Here is a 9,565-nt window from a genome sequence, read left to right on the forward strand (position 1 = left end):
TAGACCCAAGTTCTGACTCATACTACTATAGAACCTTGAACAAATCTCTTAAACTTCTGGAGGTCTGCATTTTCATTTGTTAGTTCTTTCTCTCCTACCTGATTTAGAGTTGCTGTGAAGTTTCATTAATTTTACTTTAGAGGCACAATTTGCATACACATATTAATGGAGTCCATCATCAAGATGCTCCTGTGAAACAAACAGAGGTGGTATTGTGACTACTGCCTGACCTGGCATGAAAATATGAGACTGTCAAATGAGGCGAGCAAGGTCATGCAAGAGATTCCAGGCAGGCTGCTGGCACCCAGTGAACAGCGAGTGAGGCCAGGCATATCGAGGTGTTTCATCAACTACAGATAGATGCTGGGAACTTCAACGTCTTTGCCCATAACTTCAGGAAAACAGAGTAAGCCATGTGCAGTTGTTGAAAGCGGCCATGAAATCAGACCTTGATTCATGATGGCACCAAGCCCAACAGGGTAAAAGGCTACCAGGCGCTGTGCAGTTGCAGATTAAATTGTCATTCTTATAGAGTATTGCTGGCTGATCTTCAGGAATACATCTCCAGCCCTTTTCTCCTAGTCTGCCTTAGTCTGGAAGTTTTGCTGACACCTGCTCAGCTTCATAGCAACCCTCAAATAGGCACCAACACGCAGGTGTGGCTGCACATGACATGCATGGGCCAGGAACTGAGTGATAAAGAACATGAGCTGCTGATGCAGTCTGTATGGACTTGAATGCGACCTCTACCACTTAATCACTGTGATACCTTGAACAAGTTACCTAAGCTCCTCAAACCTGTTTCCTCATCTAATTTTTAAGACTGAGGCTAATAATGGAATCTACTGCTCAGAATTACCATGAGGGTCAAAGATGACAATGAATATAAAGCACTTAGTGCAGGTATCTAGCATAGAATAATGCTCCATAGCCGTTAGCTATTATTAGTTTATTAAAGAAACTTGGATAGAGGGATTATTCAATCTCACCCATACCCACCCTCCAATGACACAATAAAAGATCTTGTTTGCTTTCATTACATGGATCAGGTTTCCTGGTCCATGGATCCCTAGGAAACAACAGGAAGGGAGAGTAGCCAAATTATCAGTGATGCAGTGGCAGAAACATTGCAAGGGAGTTATTTGAATAATCGGTGACTCTCTAAGAAACATTCTGTAAATCAAAACATCCTTCGATATTTTTCCCTGCACACGGAGGCTGGGTCATGTGCAATCTGACTCATTTTCAACTTAAACTTCTCAATATAATTGTTAATGTGACTCTTCTCCTCTGACTTCACATTGGTGAACCTTTGCATGCTGACACTAAGTGATGACATGAACTGACCGACCTTTAACATCTGCTATTGGAGTCCTTGAGAGCTCCTAGAGTAATAGAGCACCTCCACCCCTCCCCCCTGGAGTTGTTGAAGGGGCAGGGGCATGTGGGTCATCTTCAAGCAAGAGCTACATTTTTTTTTCAAATAAAGATTAGAAATAACTTGTACTATGATGAACAATGTACAAGATTGTTGCAGGAGGTGTACCTATTATGAATCACAACATTTCAATGAGGTAATTGCAAGAGTGTAACCTATAATTTTGCATATATCCATAATAATAACCACACTCCCATGTCTACACATAAAGTTACTCATGATTCTTTGGGTTTAAGTTTATTTTGTAAAATTGTTGTTATAAAGTATTTCCTCCCTCCCAGAGAAGCTCATCTGTAAATGCCAAAGAGATGGGACAGATGTAAATCCCGAAGTCTACCAATTAAACAAACACAAAGGGGTGGTAGGTGAACACTTACCCAGATCACATGATCACACTAATGACAGAACTGGAATCACAATAAAAACTCAAGCCATCATGTCAACACTGACTCAAAGTGACTCAAAAGACTAGCGATCCATTGTGCCCTGAGTGTTAATCTTTATTGAAGCACACGGCTACGTCTTTCTCCTGTGGCAAGCCTGGTGAATTTGAGCCACCAACAGTTTGCTTAGCAGCTTCGTGCGTCACCTCTCTGTCACCGTCGTGGTCGGGTCCTGTCAAGTCAGTGCCAACCGCAGCACCGCCATGTACAATCGAATGAACCACGGCCCAGCCCAGCACCATCTACACAATCACTGTTAGGCTTGAGCTCAGTGCTGGAGCCACGGTGTCCAGCCATGTCATCGAGCCCTTCTCTTTTTCATTGTCCCTCTGCTTTACCAAGCAGGCTGTCCTTTTCCTCCAGGGACGGTCTCTCCTGACAACATGTCAAAGCACACGAGACAAAGTCTTCTTGTCCTTGCTTCCAAAGATCATTCTGACTGGACTGCGTCCAAGAGACTGAGGTTTGCTCTTTGGGCAGTCTGTGGTACTTTCAATCTTCTTCATCAGCACCATAATTCCAATGCACAAACTTCTTTGACGGCCTTCCTTATTTAATATCCAATCTGACATGCAGATGGCACAAAACCATGGTTTGGGTGAGGGGCACCTTAGTCCCTGTGTGTGTGTGTGTGTGTGTGTATATAATATTGAATTAAGAACGTCTGCATAAATTCCTGTTTTTAAACGATTCTTTCTGTGCAAAATAAATGTGAACGTTTTGAAAAGTAAATAAATAAATAGCAAAACCCTGAGGGGTCAGGGGTGGGGATGCAAGGAAATGTATCAATTCATTGTAGCAAGAGTTGAGGGAAAAAGTTACCTATGAAGTATAAAACTTCAGGTCTATTTAGGGTATGAGAGCTATATTTAGAGTAGCTCAATGATCTAGGAAAACTAAACGAAGCAATCAACATTGAAAACAGAATAGAAACCAGTAGACGTGATAAGAAAAATAGCAGCCAGGAACTGAAATAAGTGAACCATCTAAGTGCCCAGAAAATGACTATAGTTTAAATGAGGAAAGAGATCCAGGGAGGAACCGACAAAATCAAAACAAAAGAAAAAAACAGAAAAATCTGAATAAAAAGAGATTAATTAGAAAAAGAACCCAAAATAAACAAAAATATAATAGCTGAGAGTAAATATCCAATATATAGGTAAAATACCCCTTAGCAGCACACAAAAATGATTTGGAGAAGTAGAAACATAGCTGATAAATTCACCAACAAGTAGCATACAGAGGGAAAGATATGAAAAAGTGAAACAATTTTTAAGCAATGTGGAATCACAAGTTCCAAGTAAGAAAAATGAGTCTGTACCTGGACATACCAAGGAAATTGGAGAATGCTAGAAGTATGTTAACCACTACTGTCTAATGGAATCCAGCTCACGAAGTTCTATCATCGTAGGACAGGGCAGAACGGCCCTGTAAGGCTCCTGAGACTCTGACATTGTGATGGGTACAGACAGCCTTCTCTTGGGCTCAAACCATCAACGTTTTGTTTAGCAGCCCCACACTTAGCCCACTTTACCACAAACTATGTTACATGTAACTAGAGAAAAAGGTCATATTAATTCCAAAGGGTAATGCGAGTGACCGAACAAGTCTCCTCAGTAACAAAACAGTCACAGCCATTGAGTCAATTCTGACTCAGAGCGATGCTCTAGGACATGGGCAGGCCTGTCCCTGTGTTTCCTGAGACCATTCCAGCTCCCAGGAGTAAAAATCTCAGTCTTTCTCCCAAGGAGCAGCTGGTGGTTTCAAACCCCTGACCTGGTGGATAGCATCCCAATGGTAACCACTATGCCATCAGGGCTAGAGTCAGTAAAAAGAGAAAAATTAATAAAAGGGCATCATCTAAGTGATAAGTGATACTCTGGCCAAACCACAAAATTCCTAAAAGGTTATCAATCAGTACCAAGACATATAATTATTCAACAGTAAATAAAAAGAAATATATATTTTTTAAAAATCAAGGGAATATACCATTCTTAGGTCTTCCCTAAAGTATTGACTAAAGAGCATATTTCAGTTAAAAGAAAGGTTGCAGCACTAACTGTAGAACTTTCTATAGGGAAGGTTGTAGAACTGACAATGAAGAAAACCTTGTAAACATGCTTGTGAATCTACTTAAATGCTTATTAAAAATCATAATTTGTGAAAAGTTTAATACAAATAAGATCTAAATTACAAGACAAAAAACGTAATAATGAAACAAAGACACAGCAGCTATGGAAAATTTAAAGTTATTGCAGTATTCATAAAGAAGATATTACTACTAATAAAAATAGCAAATACTATGATAACTAAATCCCAGATATTTTTCATACTTCTTATGTGTTAGCTACTTTAATTCCCATAAGACCATATGCTGTGATACTTTCATTGATGCTAGTTTGCCACTAAGATAACTAAGCCCTGAGGGTTTCAGTAACTCATTCAAGATCACATGACTAAAACATAGGGGGTCAAATGTACCTGGAATCTGAGACAGTCAGTCTGTTTCTACTTTTATTAAATCAGATAATCATATTAAAGATTTGTGAATGACCATAAAAGTTTTAGATTGAGAATGGATAGTAGTGCATACAAGAGAAAAATATGAGCCAATAAAAAGTAAGACAAGAAATGAAAATAATCCCAAGGATTTTATTGTAAAAGTACAATAAATAGAAAACCAAATAATAATAAATGTGTTACTACAACAAATATAAAAGGATTAAAGTCTTTTTAAAGACAGGGATTTCAAATTTTTAAGGAGGGATACAAAATCATGTTACACATGGTTTAATGAGATGTTGTTAAAAGAAAATGATTTGTCAGAGGGTATGGGGAAAGATGTACATGGAAAGGAGGGATGTAGGAAGCACATATATGGACAAAGACATATTCATATGTGCAAATCGACTTTATCATTGAATAACAATAGACGATTTGCTAAAACTGACTTTGAAGCACAAAGAATTGTTGGAACAAAGAAGGTAATAACTCAAGGTATAATTCACATAGAAGATAGAACAATATCGATCCAGTGTATAGCTGATAACATAGTATCAAAATATATATTAAAATTTGACAAAATTAAAAGCAGTGATTAACTCCTATAATCCTAGAAACCAATTTTAATAAACTTCAAAATGGGAAAAAGAAGCCAAAAAGTTGGTAAGACTTTTAATAATCTAAACATTACATTCAGAATTTTGTTCTAATCTGTATGTGCTAGTCTATATATAAAACACAGCACCCAACAAATAGAGAGTATGTATTCTTTTTCAGGTATACATAGAAAAAAATTCTAAAATAGCCAAATAAGCGACAGAGGCTGTCTCAGCCAATCCCCAAGCCCCATGCCATGAAGACTACACCATGCCGCCAAACCACAATAAAACATTAATAAAATACAAAAGCAATCACAAACGTCATGTGTTTATTAACTAAAAGGTATAATTGGCTTAAAGAAAAAATTACAAGGGCAATTAAAAATACATGGAACTGAATAACTGAATAAAAGTGAAAGCTTTGTATATCAAAGATTTACAAAATAATTAAAGCAAGATAGATAGGCATATTTCTAACTGTAAATGTGTATACTGTTATTTCTCCAAGCTATATTCATTTGGATCATGAGAATTCTTCTTCCAGAAAAGTTTCTTTTAATAACCCTATTTCATTTCAAGAGGCATTTCTCTGACTTGTTTTCTCTGATTTAACAAACTAGATATTCTGAGTTTCAAAGTTTATAAAACTTTTAATACTTGAACTGAGCGTTTTATGAACTCCAGGCTAAAGATTCTGATAGGAAATCCACCACGCAGCCATCTATGTAGTTAAATCACTGGCATGTTGTGTCAAACTCTCCTTTCAGAAAAGGTACAGTTAGCTCACTATTAACACAGTAGTAAATAATCTGATGCATTAATTTTTCTTTATCATTTCCTTTTTTGTTATTATTACCATTGATAAAATACATTTGTGTCAGCTATGAATATCATGAATAGATTTTTTTATGTATCATATTTTGAAGTGTACAATGTATCATAGCTTTTAATTGAATGAGAACGGTCCATACTATTGGGAAATTGATTAAGAAAAAATGGTTTCTTAGGTGTTAGGTTAGTAATGTCAACCATTGTTGCGATTGTTGCCGTTGTTGTGGGTAGGGGCCGTCGAGTTGTTTCTGACTCATAGGGACATTCAGTGCTACAGTACAAAACACGGCATGCCTTCTCCTCACAGTTGGTGTTCTGTGGGAACACAGTATGGGAGACCCTGTATCAATCCATTGCCCCTGACCCTCTATTTTATCAAGCACGATGTCCTTTTTCAGGAACAGGTGCACAGAATATGAGACAAAGTATCATCAACCTTGCTTCTATAGCACCATTGTGTCCATCCCAACCAGACTGATGTCACGTTAGCATAAATCCATGTCCGTTTTAGAGCTCAGGAGCTCATAAAGATATTTATCATTAAAAGTATTAAAAATAAAATATATTATGGTTTCAACCATAGGTTTTGTTTGCTTGTTTTCGGCAGTCGGTTTCTCGCATAAATTTGTTGTGTGCTGGTGAGTTGGCTCCAACTCACAGTGACCCTGCAGGACAGGGAAGAACGGCCCCGTAAGATTCCTGATTTGTAATCTTAAATTATGTTTATAGGCCATATACACATCTACATATAACCGTGAAGCTTCCTGGTAGGCTTAAATTGCTAACCTTTCAATTAGCAGCCAAGAGCTTCACCACTGCACCACCAGGGCTTCTACTTACAAGGTGGAAGTGGACAGATTAGAAAACAAGTAACTTTAATCATAAGTGAACAAAGTTTCTAATTCAAATATTTAAAAATAAGTTAGAATAGTAAATTCACAGGAAATAGGACATTAATAAATGGTACAACCCAAATTAATAAATGTACAACCAACCAAAATTTAATTATTTTTAAAAGTAATAAAGAAATACATTTTAGAGATTTTTAATTAAAGTGAAAAAGAGATAAAAATAACAAGGTTGAAAGTAAAAAGGCAAACATAAATGAAGATTAAAATGGAGATTTAATAGATCATAAAGAGAACTTTCTGCCAATTTGAAGATATAAACAAAAATAAGAATTTTCCAGAAAAATGTAGATAACCAAAATTGATTTAAGAAGACACAATTAAACCAAATAGCATTAGAACCATTATAACAAGGTTATTATCAATCAAAATCTTTGCAAACTATTTCTGGTGCATTTTTTTAATCCTACAATGAACAAACAATTTTATACAAAAGATTATTTGTATACTTCTCAGATCTTCAAGATCTATGAAATACTGCTGTAAAGCATGAAGTATCCCATTAAAGATAATTATTGTTTTCATTGGTACAGTTGGTGCAAAATACAAATTTTTCAACTGGTGAGCATTTACCTGATATCCACTAAGAAAGTTATGATGACATTTCTGAGGTAGAACTACAGTGATAAATGCTACAAGGTCACTTCCCAAGAAGGCATCTGAATTGATCATTAGAAAATTGATGAGATCCCCTTTCATAAAGAAAAGAGAAAAAAATATGCCTGGCAAAATGGAAGGATATGAAATCTTCAGGAATATGTATATATGTATGTGTGTGTATATATATATACATATACACATATATGTATGTATATACATACATACATACATATATATATAAAGCTTATTGCAAATCAGTAAATGGCAGAGTAGAAAGCACATGACATCAGAAACATCTTTCCTTCAAAGTCTTAACATGTGATGTGACTCAAATAATCATAAGTAAAAACCATGAGTTCACTCTTTACCAGTGTCAGGCTCACCAGCCAGACTGCCAAGGTCTCAGGAAAGCTATGCATGACAATAAGAAACAGACTGAGGGAAATGACAAAATACAGATATCAGAATACCTGAAATTCAGGCGCATAAGAAACTCTAAGGTAGCATATTTCAAACCCAGGATCGTCTGGACACCAGGGGAGAAGCCTCCACTGACCACAGTGCTCTCTGTTGTTCTTAAAATAGTAAGAGTACAAGTCCCTGAACCCGTAGGGGGATTCAGCTGGCTCCCCCCAGTTCTCACCAGTTCAGCAGAACTAGTTCTTCGTAAGGTTTTGTTGGGTTTGGTGAGCCAGTTGTTAAAATGGCACTTGTAATCAGATTTCTCCCTAAAATAGGCAGATAGGGAGCCACCCAATGTGGAAATCACAAATTTACAATTCTTACTCTTTTTTAATGTTTCTCTGCACAACAAGAATTATAAGAGCCCGTAGTAATATCCAATCCATCAATCTAAATAGACAGAACTAAGCTTTGTAGTGTTTATTTATTCATTTCATAAAACTTATTAGAAGTCTCATAAAATACTACATTTTTGTTCCTTTGTGTTGGTTACTTTAGTAAATAAACAAATAATGGAAAGGGAACAAGTGACAAACAACCAGAAGGTGACACACTGTCATTCGTTTCAGTGCAACGCTATGCCCCAAATTTCCATGAGGTATTATGAGTGACTTATACAATTCCTGAAAGTGATCCAAGAGCTAAAAATATTGTCAGAACAATTGTTTTAAGTTCAGGAGACGAGAAAAGGAGTATTTCAAAGATGAACATAATATGTTCAGAGAAGAGAAGCCGCCTGTTGTTTTTGTTGTTTTCCATAGATCCACAGTGGGCTTTAATCCAGGAACCATGCTGTGAAGATGCAAGCCTGTCCCTGAGCCAGTGCTGTCCCCCTGCTGCCTCAGGTCCCTGAGCTATGGGGACAGAACACAATGACTAGTGCTTTCAGAGGTAGATTATGGCTCCTTTGTTCATTCACTATCACCTACCTCTAAAGGATTCTAATATTACAGTGAAAAGATGAATAAGGATAAATCACACCATCGATGATGCGTGGATGACACTGAACAATATTGCAAGTGAGGATGCCAATCAAGAAGCAATATGGAAATCTCTACAATAGCAGCTTTATTGTTTTTCAGGCAGGTATTATTTAATATGCTTTCATTAACATTCTAAAGCTCTTATAACAAAATCTAGTTTTGTGCCCCTCTTTTACTGTTCTTATTTAAGTATTAACTATATGGAACAATAGACTACCTTTCAGTATATCATTTTTAATACTTAAAGTAGTCATTAGGGCAGTAAACCAGTTGTTAAGTTATTTGAATTCCACCACTGTTCTGAATTCCAGAGCAGCAGGAGAGAGGGAAATGGAAATAATTTACTCTATGGCAGTAAGTTTGTTTTTTTAACATTTTTAACCTAACGTAGGGAAAATGATATGGAAAAAAGAAAGGGGGCATGGTGTCGTCGTTCCATGACTTCATGTCAACTTGAAGATATATGAAAGTGTAGGCGTGGTATTCAACCAGTCAGCCTGATGTTGCTTCCTTGTGGGCGTGGCCTTCTTATAAGGAGGGCCCTGGGAACTTCCCCTCCCTCTGTCTTGATACTAGCCAGAGCGCTGGAGATGTCCACTGCCATTGGATCCATAAAACCTTGCAACCACCAGCTCTGATATTCTTGCATTCTGCATCATTGCTTGTCTCTGCATGAGTCTGAAGAGGGACTTATGGACTAGTATCTGACTTACGGACTTGAGTTGGACTTGGCTGGGATGTTTTCCTTATATATAAAACTTCTTGATACACAGCTCTTTCTCTTACACATATATTTATA

At 37.0% G+C, this 9,565-nt stretch overlaps 1 protein-coding gene across 1 annotated transcript in view; it reads right to left on the reverse strand.

The window, feature by feature from the left end:
- Nucleotides 1-9,565, reverse strand: part of SLC9A2 (solute carrier family 9 member A2) — a 106,660-nt gene that overhangs the window by 89,146 nt on the left and 7,949 nt on the right. The window lies entirely within an intron of this gene.

This window comes from Echinops telfairi, unplaced genomic scaffold (assembly GCF_000313985.2).
Source record: "Echinops telfairi isolate 266 unplaced genomic scaffold, ASM31398v2 ScPeMD7_7467;HRSCAF=8505_1, whole genome shotgun sequence".
Lineage (NCBI taxonomy): Eukaryota > Metazoa > Chordata > Mammalia > Afrosoricida > Tenrecidae > Echinops > Echinops telfairi.